Source organism: Pseudophryne corroboree, chromosome 1 (assembly GCF_028390025.1).
Source record: "Pseudophryne corroboree isolate aPseCor3 chromosome 1, aPseCor3.hap2, whole genome shotgun sequence".
Lineage (NCBI taxonomy): Eukaryota > Metazoa > Chordata > Amphibia > Anura > Myobatrachidae > Pseudophryne > Pseudophryne corroboree.
In genome coordinates this window covers 971730794-971747820 of record NC_086444.1, presented here as the reverse complement: position 1 = coordinate 971747820, position 17027 = coordinate 971730794, and positions in this window count along the sequence as shown.

The window sequence follows — 17027 nt, the reverse complement described above, 5'->3', positions numbered from 1 at the left end:
GGCAGCAGTGGACATATAGCAGCAGCGTATACCACTGTGATTGCCTCGTCACTGGAATGACAGATGAGACAGGACACTACCACTGGTTTGATGCAGCACAAACACAGCAACACTGTAAGGGACTTGTGGTTGTTGGTATAATTATTATACGGCAGCAGTGGACATATAGCAGCAGCCTATATTGTCACTGGAATGACTGATGAGACAGGATACTACCACTGGTCTGATGCAGCACAACACAACAACACTTTATACAGCTACACTGGATATATGGCAGCAGAGAACACCAACACTGTGACTAGCTGGACTAATGCAGCACAATACACTGACTACACTGGACTGGACAGCACAACACAGCACCACTTTATACAGCTACATTGGCAGGAGAGGACACCAACACTGTGACTGGCTGGACTGATGCAGCACAATACACTGACTACACCGGACTGGACTGAGCAGCACAACACAGCACAAGACTTGCTAGCCCACTTTCCCGCCCCTACACAGACACTGGAGGACGGAGACACGTCCTCTCATTACACTCTCCGAGACTGGAGTGAAAATGGCTGTGACGCGCGTCTCCTTATATGGAATCTAAATCCCGCGAGAATCCAACAGCGGAATGATGACGTTTTGCCACGTTTGGGTTTCCGAGTCAGGTGGGAAAACCCAAGCAGGGCTCGGAACCAAACTCGGAAGGAAAAGTCCGGTAGGGTTCGGTTCTCTGAGAACCGAACCCGCTCATCTCGGCAAAGTACAGCATTATTTTCATTCCAGTTGTGGTATGGACAGAGGGTACGAGGGCCACTTGATCTTGTCTGAAAGAAGTTACATTCCAGCAACCTGAAGTTCCTTTGCTGAAGTATGTGTCAAAGTTACAAGAAACACAGCAGCAGTTAATGCAGTTTGCTTGTGACGACATGGAAGAGGATTAGATGGTATTATGGACAACAGGGCCATGTTTGAGAGGTGGCTATTAGCCAGAAAGGGATTATGCTAGTCACAGCATACAAGAACAAGCTCCAATCCTCCTGGTAAGGTCCCTTACAGTAATTGAACATATGGGTAATCTTAATTATAGTAGCCATGCACAATACTGGCAGATGGTTAAGTACCTACTACACAAACAGCCTGAGGGCCTATGTAACTAGAGAGGCGGATGCTGAATGGATCTTCTGCCCACCTCTGGATAGCCCAGAGACTAATCCCATGCCAGACATTCTGTACACCACTAATCAAGAGGTTAGGAGTAGAGGCAGACTCTATTGGAACACATTTGTCCATGAATCAGCAACAGCAGGTGCAAAGGTTGTCAGAGACACAAAGAACCCACTTTATCACAGCTCATCATGATGACAGCTAATTAGCTTACCCTCATAAATGTTGGGCCGGAGGTGTCAGCTATGATGAAACAAGAGGTGAATTATATACTGGAAATGGGAGTAACTGTGCTCTCCAATAACCCGTGAGCAGCTTGGCTCAGATTAGTACCAAAAAAGAATGATAACATATGCTTCTCAATGATTTCAGTCAAATGAAATGAGGTCATATGATGGATGTTTACCCTTTGCCTTGCATAGTTGATCTCCTGGATCGGCTGGGGGATTTTTACTAATGGGGGCTATGTCCACCTAATGTTTGCTATATACACCTGAAAACATGATTAAATTATTGTTGTACTTTACAGTAAATGTTATTAATTAGGCACAGAGATGAGGCACATCTTGGGTGTAGTGGTTATAGAGACTGCTTTAGATGTGAGTCAAGGTGAATACCTCAGTCAGTGTTAGCCCCCATCCAAGTGCCCACTACTATGCTCCTAGGCCTCAACTACTCAGGAGTACTCACCTTCAAGGATATGGTTGCAGGTACAATATGGAGGGTTCTAGAAAATGTTACATATAGACAAATCAGAGGAACAGGATGCACACAGTATTGTTAGGTTTTAGAAATGGAGCTCTCCAGAAATGGATTAACCCGCTTTGGTGGTCTTGGCCAAGTCCACCTCTTTTATTATAGCTTGTTTAAAAGATAGAAAGGTTATGGTACAGATGTGTCTTCATTAACTCTTCCAGCAGTCCATATCAGCGGGGCAGGACCCATGTGTCTTGTGCAGGGCTGACTCTAGTCTAATTTTTTGGGTATGTGAATATATATTTTGGTGCCCCTTAGTAAAATATATAGGGGTGTGGCTTCATGGGGAATGGGAATGGCCACAGAATTGTATCAGTTCACATCACACCACACAGTAGAGCCCAATATACATGCTACGCCACAGAAGAGCCCCTTATACATGCTACGCCACACCACAGTAGAGCCTCATATACACGTTACACCACAGTAGAGCCACTTATACACTTTACACCACAGTAGAGCTGCTTATACACATTGCACCAAAAAGGAGTCGCTTATATACATTACATAGATTGTAAAGGTGGCACACTGACGCACACATATGGTGCAGATCTCAGGGGAACACTGACACCCACACATGGTATGTGACTGGGTCATTTTGTGATTTATTATGGCACACACACTTGTGTCACTGCGCTTCTGCGTATATGCGGCATTGCTGCTCCTGTCATCCTGCCTCGGGGTATCACCCCGGCACTCACCCGAAGTAGTTATTCTTGCTGCCTACATCAATGGTCTCATACAGGTCAGAGTCCGAGCTGCTGTCAGGGCACGGCCTCTTCACCATCACGTAGCGCCGGTGACACTGTGTAATCAGGTGGGGAGAGCCCCGGAGGCGACACATAGTGACAGTGCCCCAGGCAGCGCAGTGTGACAAGGGAGAGTAGGGCAGCAGGGTCCTGCAGCGGTGTAGTGTGGGCGTAGAGTCCGGCTGCTGGGAGGTTAGTTGGAGAAAACAGACTGCACCACGCCCTCATCAGCTGCGTAGTCATCATATGCGTAGGGCTGGGCCTGGTCTTGCGCCAAGTGTTGCAACGCATGGCGTATTGAGGCTAGGTGTATGAGGACACATCTTTTCATGAGAGTCCATGGAGAGATAAGCCAAAAGAAAGAGGAAGGAAGAGTTAGAGAGATACAGTAGGAAGAAAAAGAGGGAAGAGAAAAATAGAAGAAAAATGTGGAGAGAAAGAAAATCTAGTTACAGGAATTGCTGTGTTTCAGTTCAAATATTTTCTTGTGATACTAAAAAAAAGCTTTTCTTGGAAAAGCTGCAAATGTTTTTAAAATGAGTCTGCATCTTAAAACATCTATATTTCACAAAAACAACAAAGTATATCTTAACATTGGATTGAAAGTCCCAAACAATAGCCAAAATAGGCACATTTGTCACTTTGCTGTTTCTAGACTAAAATACCAAATAGATTAAATGATAATACTCCAATAATTTGAAACATTCATCATATTAAACACAAAATAAGTAACAAAAATATAAGAGTTATAACATATACAGTACCGAAAAACAAAGCAATTAGGGACAGAGACAAAAATATCCATTAAGAAATTGGTCTTTATCTTTCTGCTACCTGGGATTCTCGAATATATATTATGTTGTGTCAAAGAGATTAATTTCACACAACCAGCATAGCGGGTTATCTGATTTTCTTTGGATGCATTTTTAATATTATATTCAATTGTTCCAGTTTATTATATAGATGTTTATGGCTTGGTTTATTGAGAGGATATATTTGATAGCACTAACTTTTCCTAAATTCTACTATATTTTGCTAGAGGCTGTATGAGAATGGAATGATATAGGAAAAGTGAAAAGATGAGAGCTGACCACACAAAATACAGATTTTTTAGCAAATCCATGTGTATGTGTAGGCATCGGGTTTTTTGTGACACAAAGACACTCAGTATACTTCTCAGTTTATTAACTGTCACATACAACATTGTTGGGAATCTGAATCCCTCCCAGGCTATCAGCACACGTAGGGACCCAGCCACTCACTAATACTGACTTGTTCAGCCTGAGTAGGGAATGTACGGTGCATAACACAGCCAGAAAACTAGATGAAGCAAGGAGCAGGAGCTGCATACCTAACAAGACATTACTGGTGGTGGAGAGAGGTGTGGCTACAGTACACATGTAATGTCCCACTCAGGTAAGTACTAGAGATAGGTGTTGGAAGGTAAGTATGCCATTACAACTTACAGGTAAGTAAGTACTCAATCACTACAGAAGTACCTTGTCTCTTCTTGACTCTACAGGTCTCCTTTGGACTCCACTCTTCCCAAAGAGGCAAGGAAGGATTCAACAATAAGAACTTTTTGGAAGCTTTTGCCACACAGTGTATTTATTAACTGATGTCCTCTACTAAGGACTCCACAACATAAATGCATTCTAGCAATAACATCTGGCAGATGTAGCAATACAAAAGTTTTATAATCCTGCTCTATCTCTGCCTGTTCACTAAGAGAGCGGGAAAGGGAACAGTAAAGTAGCGGCCTCCTGCCTAACACCAGTAAGTGCTGCTCCTCACAGGAGTATATGAAGATCAGGGGCGTTGCTATCTCATTTGGGGCCCCATAGCATAATTCCATGACCGTCCGTCCCCCGGGCCCCATAGCATAATTCCATTACCGCCCGCCCCCCTATGGATTAATCAAATATCTCTCCCCCAACTACTTAAAGATCTCCTTCCCACTCACCAACTGCACTGCAGCCACATCTGATCTCCCGGCCAGCCCAGCTCCTGTCTCCTCACAGACGCCCGCTCTCCCGGCCGGCCCGGCTCTGACTCCTGTCTCCTCACAGATGCTGGGAGGAGGTGTGGCCGTGGTCCGGGGATGACCCTGCATACTCAGCCACGCCTCCTCCCAGCATTATTTAGTACCCAAGGAAGGCAGAGCTGGCCAGGGGAGCAGGTGTGCACGGCGCCGGGGTGCCAGCGTCGGGGCTCAGCAGTGTGTGCCAGCGCCGGGGCTCAGCAGCTGGGTGCAGGGGAAGGCTCGGGCCCCAGAGATGACTCGGGCCCCATAGCAGCCGCATCCCCTGCACCTATGGTAGCTACGCCCATGATGGAGATGAAAGGTTTATTAAGAGTACAGTGACTATTATTAGTAACTCTATGTTACTGACTCTCTCTCTGTTAGTGCTGGCTACTGAGGAAATAATCTGGGGATTTGCAGACAATATATCTGTTATAGGCTGTAATCTGTTAATTACTTCTGTAGTCTGACTGCCATCACTGTTAGTTATTAGCTGAGACTCCTGTTTGCAATAAATTAGTGATGAGCGGGTTCGGTTCCTCGGAATCCGAACCCCCCCGAACTTCACCCATTTTACACGGTTCCGAGGCAGACTCGGATCCTCCCGCCTTGCTCGGTTAACCCGAGCGCGCACGAACGTCATCATCCCGCTGACGGATTCTCGCGAGATTCGTATTCTATATAAGGAGCCGCGCGTCGCCACTATTTTCACTCATGCATTGGAGATGATAGGGAGAGGACATGCAGCGTTCTCTCAGTTTCTGTGTTCAGTGTAGAGATGAGCGCCTGAAATTTTTCGGGTTTTGTGTTTTGGTTTTGGGTTCGGTTCCGCGGCCGTGTTTTGGGTTCGAACGCGTTTTGGCAAAACCTCACCGAATTATTTTTGTCGGATTCGGGTGTGTTTTGGATTCGGGTGTTTTTTTCCAAAAACACTAAAAAACAGCTTAAATCATAGAATTTGGGGGTCATTTTGATCCCAAAGTATTATTAACCTCAAAAACCATAATTTACACTCATTTTCAGTCTATTCTGAATACCTCACACCTCACAATATTATTTTTAGTCCTAAAATTTGCACCGAGGTCGCTGTGTGAGTAAGATAAGCGACCCTAGTGGCCGACACAAACACCGGGCCCATCTAGGAGTGGCACTGCAGTGTCACGCAGGATGTCCCTTCCAAAAAACCCTCCCCAAACAGCACATGACGCAAAGAAAAAAAGAGGCGCAATGAGGTAGCTGTGTGAGTAAGATTAGCGACCCTAGTGGCCGACACAAACACCGGGCCCATCTAGGAGTGGCACTGCAGTGTCACGCAGGATGGCCCTTCCAAAAAACCCTCCCCAAACAGCACATGACGCAAAGAAAAAAAGAGGCGCAATGAGGTAGCTGACTGTGTGAGTAAGATTAGCGACCCTAGTGGCCGACACAAACACCGGGCACATCTAGGAGTGGCACTGCAGTGTCACGCAGGATGTCCCTTCCACAAAACCCTCCCCAAACAGCACATGACGCAAAGAAAAAAAGAGGCGCAATGAGGTAGCTGTGTGAGTAAGATTAGCGACCCTAGTGGCCGACACAAACACCGGGCCCATCTAGGAGTGGCACTGCAGTGTCACGCAGGATGTCCCTTCCAAAAAACCCTCCCCAATCAGCACATGATGCAAAGAAAAAGAAAAGAAAAAAGAGGTGCAAGATGGAATTATCCTTGGGCCCTCCCACCCACCCTTATGTTGTATAAACAAAACAGGACATGCACACTTTAACCAACCCATCATTTCAGTGACAGGGTCTGCCACACGACTGTGACTGATATGACGGGTTGGTTTGGACCCCCCCCAAAAAAGAAGCAATTAATCTCTCCTTGCACAAACTGGCTCTACAGAGGCAAGATGTCCACCTCATCTTCACCCTCCGATATATCACCGTGTACATCCCCCTCCTCACAGATTATCAATTCGTCCCCACTGGAATCCACCATCTCAGCTCCCTGTGTACTTTGTGGAGGCAATTGCTGCTGGTCAATGTCTCCGCGGAGGAATTGATTATAATTCATTTTAATGAACATCATCTTCTCCACATTTTCTGGATGTAACCTCGTACGCCGATTGCTGACAAGGTGAGCGGCGGCACTAAACACTCTTTCGGAGTACACACTTGTGGGAGGGCAACTTAGGTAGAATAAAGCCAGTTTGTGCAAGGGCCTCCAAATTGCCTCTTTTTCCTGCCAGTATAAGTACGGACTGTGTGACGTGCCTACTTGGATGCGGTCACTCATATAATCCTCCACCATTCTATCAATGTTGAGAGAATCATATGCAGTGACAGTAGACGACATGTCCGTAATCGTTGTCAGGTCCTTCAGTCCGGACCAGATGTCAGCATCAGCAGTCGCTCCAGACTGCCCTGCATCACCGCCAGCGGGTGGGCTCGGAATTCTGAGCCTTTTCCTCGCACCCCCAGTTGCGGGAGAATGTGAAGGAGGAGATGTTGACAGGTCGCGTTCCGCTTGACTTGACAATTTTGTCACCAGCAGGTCTTTCAACCCCAGCAGACCTGTGTCTGCCGGAAAGAGAGATCCAAGGTAGGCTTTAAATCTAGGATCGAGCACGGTGGCCAAAATGTAGTGCTCTGATTTCAACAGATTGACCACCCGTGAATCCTTGTTAAGCGAATTAAGGGCTGCATCCACAAGTCCCACATGCCTAGCGGAATCGCTCCGTGTTAGCTCCTTCTTCAATGCCTCCAGCTTCTTCTGCAAAAGCCTGATGAGGGGAATGACCTGACTCAGGCTGGCAGTGTCTGAACTGACTTCACGTGTGGCAAGTTCAAAGGGCATCAGAACCTTGCACAACGTTGAAATCATTCTCCACTGCACTTGAGACAGGTGCATTCCATCTCCTATATCGTGCTCAATTGTATAGGCTTGAATGGCCTTTTGCTGCTCCTCCAACCTCTGAAGCATATAGAGGGTTGAATTCCACCTCGTTACCACTTCTTGCTTCAGATGATGGCAGGGCAGGTTCAGTAGTTTTTGGTGGTGCTCCAGTCTTCTGTACGTGGTGCCTGTACGCCGAAAGTGTCCCGCAATTTTTCTGGCCACCGACAGCATCTCTTGCACGCCCCTGTCGTTTTTTAAAAAATTCTGCACCACCAAATTCAAGGTATGTGCAAAACATGGGACGTGCTGGAATTTGCCCATATTTAATGCACACACAATATTGCTGGCGTTGTCCGATGCCACAAATCCACAGGAGAGTCCAATTGGGGTAAGCCATTCCGCGATGATCTTCCTCAGTTGCCGTAAGAGGTTTTCAGCTGTGTGCGTATTCTGGAAAGCGGTGATACAAAGCGTAGCCTGCCTAGGAAAGAGTTGGCGTTTGCGAGATGCTGCTACTGGTGCCGCCGCTGCTGTTCTTGCGGCGGGAGTCCATACATCTACCCAGTGGGCTGTCACAGTCATATAGTCCTGACCCTGCCCTGCTCCACTTGTCCACATGTCCGTGGTTAAGTGGACATTGGGTACAACTGCATTTTTTAGGACACTGGTGAGTCTTTTTCTGACGTCCGTGTACATTCTCGGTATCGCCTGCCTAGAGAAGTGGAACCTAGATGGTATTTGGTAACGGGGGCACACTGCCTCAATAAATTGTCTAGTTCCCTGTGAACTAACGGCGGATACCGGACGCACGTCTAACACCAACATAGTTGTCAAGGACTCAGTTATCCGCTTTGCAGTAGGATGACTGCTGTGATATTTCATCTTCCTCGCAAAGGACTGTTGAACAGTCAATTGCTTACTGGAAGTAGTACAAGTGGGCTTACGACTTCCCCTCTGGGATGACCATCGACTCCCAGCGGCAACAACAGCAGCGCCAGCAGCAGTAGGCGTTACACGCAAGGATGCATCGGAGGAATCCCAGGCAGGAGAGGACTCGTCAGACTTGCCAGTGACATGGCCTGCAGGACTATTGGCATTCCTGGGGAAGGAGGAAATTGACACTGAGGGAGTTGGTGGGGTGGTTTGCGTGAGCTTGGTTACAAGAGGAAGGGATTTACTGGTCAGTGGACTGCTTCCGCTGTCACCCAAAGTTTTTGAACTTGTCACTGACTTATTATGAATGCGCTGCAGGTGACGTATAAGGGAGGATGTTCCGAGGTGGTTAACGTCCTTACCCCTACTTATTACAGCTTGACAAAGGGAACACACGGCTTGACACCTGTTGTCCGCATTTCTGGTGAAATACCTCCACACCGAAGAGCTGATTTTTTTGGTATTTTCACCTGGCATGTCAACGGCCATATTCCTCCCACGGACAACAGGTGTCTCCCCGGGTGCCTGACTTAAACAAACCACCTCACCATCAGAATCCTCCTGGTCAATTTCCTCCCCAGCGCCAGCAACACCCATATCCTCCTCATCCTGGTGTACTTCAACACTGACATCTTCAATCTGACTATCAGGAACTGGACTGCGGGTGCTCCTTCCAGCACTTGCAGGGGGCGTGCAAATGGTGGAAGGCGCATGCTCTTCACGTCCAGTGTTGGGAAGGTCAGGCATCGCAACCGACACAATTGGACTCTCCTTGTGGATTTGGGATTTCGAAGAACGCACAGTTCTTTGCGGTGCTTTTGCCAGCTTGAGTCTTTTCAGTTTTCTAGCGAGAGGCTGAGTGCTTCCATCCTCATGTGAAGCTGAACCACTAGCCATGAACATAGGCAAGGGCCTCAGCCGTTCCTTGCCACTCCGTGTGGTAAATGGCATATTGGCAAGTTTACGCTTCTCCTCCGACAATTTTATTTTAGGTTTTGGAGTCCTTTTTTTTCTGATATTTGGTGTTTTGGATTTGACATGCTCTGTACTATGACATTGGGCATCGGCCTTGGCAGACGACGTTGCTGGCATTTCATCGTCTCGGCCATGACTAGTGGCAGCAGCTTCAGCACGAGGTGGAAGTGGATCTTGATCTTTCCCTAATTTTGGAACCTCAACTTTTTTGTTCTCCATATTTTATAGGCAGAACTAAAAGGCACCTCAGGTAAACAATGGAGATGGATGGATTGGATACTAGTATACAATTATGGACGGACTGCCACTGTTAGGTGGTATAAAAAAACCACGGTTAGGTGGTATATAATACAATTATGGATGGACGGACTGCCTGCCGAGTGCCGACACAGAGGTAGCCACAGCCGTGAACTACCGCACTGTACACTGGTTGATAAAGAGATAGTAGTATACTCGTAACAACTAGTATGACGACGGTATAAAGAATGAAAAAAAAACCACGGTTAGGTGGTATATATTATAATACAATTATGGTTGGACGGACTGCCTGCCGAGTGCCGACACAGAGGTAGCCACAGCCGTGAACTACCGCACTGTACACTGGTTGATAAAGAGATAGTAGTATACTCGTAACAACTAGTATGACGACGGTATAAAGAATGAAAAAAAAACCACGGTTAGGTGGTATATATTATAATACAATTATGGTTGGACGGACTGCCTGCCGAGTGCCGACACAGAGGTAGCCACAGCCGTGAACTACCGCACTGTACACTGGTTGATAAAGAGATAGTAGTATACTCGTAACAACTAGTATGACGACGGTATAAAGAATGAAAAAAAAACCACGGTCAGGTGGTATATATTATAATACAATTATGGATGGACGGACTGCCTGCCGAGTGCCGACACAGAGGTAGCCACAGCCGTGAACTACCGCACTGTACACTGGTTGATAAAGAGATAGTAGTATACTCGTAACAACTAGTATGACGACGGTATAAAGAATGAAAAAAAAACCACGGTTAGGTGGTATATATTATAATACAATTATGGTTAGACGGACTGCCTGCCGAGTGCCGACACAGAGGTAGCCACAGCCGTGAACTACCGCACTGTACACTGGTTGATAAAGAGATAGTAGTATACTCGTAACAACTAGTATGACGACGGTATAAAGAATGAAAAAAAAAACCACGGTTAGGTGGTATATATTATAATACAATTATGGTTGGACGGACTGCCTGCCGAGTGCCGACACAGAGGTAGCCACAGCCGTGAACTACCGCACTGTACACTGGTTGATAAAGAGATAGTAGTATACTCGTAACAACTAGTATGACGACGGTATAAAGAATGAAAAAAAAACCACGGTTAGGTGGTATATATTATAATACAATTATGGATGGACGGACTGCCTGCCGAGTGCCGACACAGAGGTAGCCACAGCCGTGAACTACCGCACTGTACTGTGTCTGCTGCTAATATAGACTGGTTGATAAAGAGATAGTATACAATACTACTAATATACTGGTGGTCAGGCACTGGTCACCACTAGTCACACTGGCAGTGGCACTCCTGCAGCAAAAGTGTGCACTGTTTAATTTTAATATAATATTATTTATCATGTACTCCTGGCTCCTGCTATAACAACCTGCAGTGCTCCCCAGTCTCCCCCACAATTATAAGCTTTATATACAATACATTGATGTGCAGCACACTGGGCTGAGCAGTGCACACAGACTGAGTCACTGTGTGACTGTGTATCGTTTTTTTCAGGCAGAGAACGGATATATTAAATAAAACAAACAACTGCACTGTCTCTGGTGGTCACTGGTCACTGTGGTCGTCAGTCACTAAACTCTGTCTGCACTCTCTTCTAATCTACAGTATCACAGCAATCTCTCTCTCTCTCTCTCTTCTAAATCTAATCTAAATGGAGAGGACGCCAGCCACGTCCTCTCCCTATCAATCTCAATGCACGTGTGAAAATGGCGGCGACGCGCGGCTCCTTATATAGAATCCGAGTCTCGCGAGAATCCGACAGCGTCATGATGACGTTCGGGCGCGCTCGGGTTAACCGAGCAAGGCGGGAAGATCCGAGTCGCTCGGACCCGTGAAAAAAAAAGTGAAGTTCGTGCGGGTTCGGATTCAAAGAAACCGAACCCGCTCATCTCTAGTTCAGTGTGCTGCAAATATCTGTGCTCAGTGTGCTTGCAAATATCTGTGCTCAGTGTGCTGAAAATATCTACGTTCCCTGCCTGAAAAATGCTCCATATCTGTGCTGTACTGTAGTATATAGTAGGAGGACAGTGCAGAATTTTGCTGACCAGTGACCACCAGTATTATATAGCAGTACGGTACAGTAGTCCACTGCTCTACCTACCTCTGTGTCGTCAAGTATACTATCCATCCATACCTGTGGTGCATTTTAGTTGTGCGCAGTATATATAGTAGGAGGACAGTGCAGAATTTTGCTGACCACCAGTATATAATATATAGCAGTACGGTACAGTAGTCCACTGCTCTACCTACCTCTGTGTCGTCAAGTATACTATCCATCCATACCTGTGGTGCATTTTAGTTGTGCGCAGTATATATAGTAGGAGGACAGTGCAGAATTTTGCTGACCACCAGTATATAATATATAGCAGTACGGTACAGTAGGCCACTGCTCTACCTACCTCTGTGTCGTCAAGTATACTATACATCCATACCTGTGGTGCATTTTAGTTGTGCGCAGCATATATAGTAGGAGGACAGTGCAGAATTTTGCTGACCACCAGTATATATATAGCAGTACGGTACAGTAGTCCACTGCTCTACCTCTGTGTCGTCAAGTATACTACAAAAGTTCAGTAAAATGACTTAAAAATCAAAATTAAAAGCGTCTGAGGAGAAGCGTAAACTTGCCAATATGCCATTTACGACACGGAGTGGCAAGGAACGGCTGAGGCCCTGGCCTATGTTCATGGCTAGTGGTTCAGATTCACATGAGGATGGAAGCACTCATAGTTGCTAGAAAACTGCAGTGCCACTCCTAGATGGGCCAGGTGTTTGTGACGGCCACTTGGGTCGCTTAGCTTAGTCACACAGCTACCTCATTGCACCTCTTTTTTTCTTTGCATCATGTGCTGTTTGGGGACTATTTTTTAAATCTGCCATCCTGTCTGACACTGCAGTGCCACTCCTAGATGGGCCAGGTGTTTGTGTCGGCCACTTGGGTCGCTTAGCTTAGCCATCCAGCGACCTTGGTTTACCTCTTTTTTTCTTTGCATCATGTGCTGTTTGGGGACTATTTTTTGAAGTGCCATCCTGTCTGACACTGCAGTGCCACTCCTAGATGGGCCAGGTGTTTGTGTCGGCCACTTGGGTCGCTTAGCTTAGCCATCCAGCGACCTTGGTGCACCTCTTTTTTTCTTTGCATCATGTGCTGTTTGGGGCCTATTTTTTAAATCTGCCATCCTGTCTGACACACATCCGAATTCGACAAAAAAATTTCAGGGAGGTTTTGCCAAAACGCGTCCGAATCCAAAACACGGCCGAGGAACCGAATCCAAAACCAAAACACAAAACCCGAAATATTTCCGGTGCACATCACTACAATAAATACAGTGCTGGCTAAAATATCTTCATAAGTCAATAGGAGGTCAATCACTGTCTCTCATTATGATTTAAAAAGAGTAAACACAGTTGTTTGACAATAAATGGCTTCACCCAACCACTAACCATGAGTGAAAGAAAAGTTTGTGAGTTATCATCCATATTCTTTGACAAATGGCCAGAAAATCACAAATTCTGCTAGGGTATGTAAACTTATGAGCACAACTATATATATATATATATATATATATGTATATATATATATAAACAATGAAAGAGAGGCGGCACTCGGAGACTTTAAAGTGTAAATATTTTATTCCACAAATGAACCAACGTTTCGGGGTCAGAGGTACCCCTTTGTCACAATAAATCAGGTACATATATACAGTGTGGATAAAAATGAGACACTCCTCAGTAAATATGCTGGGGGAATGGGTTCTTTTGGTTTATGCAAAAAGGCTGTGTAATGTAAATTGACTATAATGTACAGCCTTGCAGATGTCAGGACCAGCCCAAAAGCACTTTAAAAAGGATTGGCCAGGGGGCATCTGCCACACTTCCCACCATCCCACCCCACCTCTGATGCCTACAGATATAACTAATGTTATTGAGCTGGATGCATCTTGAGCTGCGTCTGTGAATTCTTATTTTTCTACTTACTGTATATTGGGAGCATAAATTTGTCTCCTGTTAAATGATCCCCATAGAGCATCTCTGTGGAGAATGCTCACAGCTATGAATGTATGCAGAAACTGCACACAGACATAAGAAACTTGTAAGAGAAAGGTCAGTGAAACTGCATTAAATAGGTGACCCAGCTCATATTGGGCCCAGGCTTTACTTCCCCACTGACACTAGTAGACTACTGTACTATGTCTAAATCAAATATTTTTATTTGCGATATAGAAATGCGATCACCGGCCAATATGATGTCCTGTATATGTTTCACTGTCTAATTACTACATACTGTAGTTGTCAGCATATTTGCCTTATATAGTTATTCTGTCAAATAATAAATAATAAAACTGTAAAGAAAGAAAATACTGATTTATTATTGTAAATTTAGGATTCAAATACGTTTTTCTTATTCCTCAGAGCGTGGCTCCATGTGGGGGGTCATGTGATCAGCTGATCTAACAGCAAAGACAGCTGTGAACTGAGTCCACAAGAATTTCTGGAAGACTGACAATGGCAATGAGCCTAGCATAGAAATATGAAATAGACTGTAAGATATGCAAGTTGTTTTTAATTACTTTTTTTTTATTAAAGTACAATAAGTTGTTTAAAGCAATATGTTTTGCACCCAACAGGAAACAGTGGTAATACACTAAAGCCAATGGGGGTAATTCTGAGTTGATAGCAGCAGGAACTTTGTTAGCAGTTGTTAGCAGTTGGGCAAAACCATGTGCACTGCAGGGGGGGCAGATATAACATGTGCAGAGAGAGTTAGATTTGGGTGGGTTATTTTGGTTCTGTGCAGGGTACTTGTACACTGCAATTTAGATTTCAGTTTGAACACACCACACCCAAAACTAACTCTCTCTGCACATGTTATATCTGCCTCCCCTGCAGTGCACATGGTTTTGCCCAACTGCTAACAAAGTTCCTGCTGCGATCAACTCAGAATTACCCCCTATGTACAGTATTAAAACCACATTGTTGAGCATCAGGGATATTTGACAAGGGAGTATCACAGCAGATATCTAAGATATCTGCTGCAGTCTCCCTCTCAGGGCTATTTCTAGCCAATTTGGCTCACAGTGCGAGATTTAAAGAAGCACCCCCCCCCCCATTGACATTAAAAAAAAGCGTGCGCCCCCCCTCCCCATTGATATAAAAATACAAATAAGTACGCCGGCAAAGGGCCTCGCTGAAATGGGTGTGGTCTTGTTAAAAATGGGTGTGGTCTTGCCTGAAAAGACTACCTTACTCCTCAGTTTTTGACCCTGCATGCTGCACCAACAGATCATGGCCATCACAGGGGGGAAAAAAAAAATTCCACCATATTAAGCCCCACACAGTAATTCCCCCTGCACCATGTTATGCCTCACACTGCAATGACCTTGATACATTATGCCCTACAGTAAAGCTTCTAATTACTTTTAAATTAACAGCTTGTTGCCAAGGGTTACACACGCTGGTTGTCATGCTGGCTGCCAGGGGTTTCATGCTCTGGGATTCTTGCTGGTTGCCAGGGGTTGCATGCTCTGGGATCCATGCTGGTTGCCAGGGGTTGCATGCTCTGGGGTCCATGCTGGTTGCCAGGGGTTTCATGCTCTGGAACGGGTGTCATGATTGTTGCCAGGGCTGTGTAATGCTAGCCGCCAGCCTGCCAGGGCCGCGTAATGTTAGTTGCCAGGGCTGCATAATGTTAGTTGCCAGGGCTGTGTAATACTAGTTGCCAGGGCTGTGTAATGCTAGTTGCCAGGGCTGTGTAGTGCTCGTTGTCACGGGTGTGTACTGCGTCCGCCAGCCCACCAGTATCTCCCCCTCTCCTCCTCCCTCCCGTCAACCAGTCAGATGCTGCTGCTGTGTCTCATCCTCCCTCCCACCCGCCAGTCAGGTGCTGCTGCTGTGTCTCATGGTGCTCCCCTTCTCCCTGTCATTACTACTCAGTTCGGGGGCGGAGTTTCACATAATGATGCATTTGCATCGTGACATCATGACTCAAACGCATCATTACGCAAAACTTCGCCTCTGAGAGTAGTATTAATGACGGGGAGGAGGGGGAGCACCATGAGACACCTAAAATTGCCGCGACAGGTGCCCCATGCGTCTGCACACGCCACCCTCCACAAGAAATGGCACTGCTCCCTCTTTATGCTTACAGTTGTCTTATTTACCAAGCTCCTCTGTTGTTAGATTATGCTAGCTCATTGTACTTTATGGGCTACAGTTACACATTTTATGGACTACATTACAGCTTGCTACAATGAGCTGTAACTGGACATTTTGGTGCCCTGTGCCTGAAAGAGAATTGGTGCCCCTCCCCCATATTAAAAATAGGGACAATGCCTGCAAAGGCACTCACCAAAAATATAGGGGAGTGGGTACATTGAGAAGGGGAGTGGCCACAGAATAGTACCTATTCACATTATAGTACAGTAGTGTCCGTTATTCACATTACACCACACCACACAGTAGTACTCATTATACACATTATGACAGACATGGAACAATTTTGATATTGGCAACCCTTTGTGCGTATACAAGTAGCAAATGGAACCAAAATCCTTTAGAAAGGTTCTCTTCACTCCTCAAACAAGAACAGTATAGCACAAAAGATCAAGTGAAATGATGACCACAGAAGCTCTTTCTTTCTACTTTCTTCAGGTAAGTATTTGGAAAATCCTAATTCATTATGGCAACATCCTTTCTGAAATCCTCCTGCTTGTTTGTTCTAAGGGATGTCCCTTTAGTGTGTATCTCAAAATCTCAAAGCATAAAGGCATATGCATAGTGTAATTTTTTTTAATTAGACAAATTAAAGGATAGACAACATGAATAAAAACAATTGCAAGTCATAATTTGCACAGATTAACACAAAGTGCATAGGTGGGAATCCTCAAGTGGGGAGAGTAGAAAGCAATTACCAGAAATGTTTTCAGAATGGTTGCACACCAATTCTGACAAGTATCTTATTAATTTCCCATGGAGTCCCTGGTATCATCGGGAACTGCTGCACTTCTCCAAGGTTCAAAAAGTCCTTTCCCTTGAGAGTTACCACCTATACACTTCTGTGCAAATTGCGGGTGGAGGTGTCTGGTGGTGGAGGTGTCTGGTTCCACCTACAGGGCATGTGTGCTTTATGCGTGTGCACCGACTGCAACATCCTAGTTACAGCTGTGCTGGTATATGTGCGGTAACTCAGACGGATCTGAACCCAGAAGTAAAGTGATCGTGTAAGCTACAGAATCACAGGCTTGTATTGGAGACCATGTCCCTGTGTTTC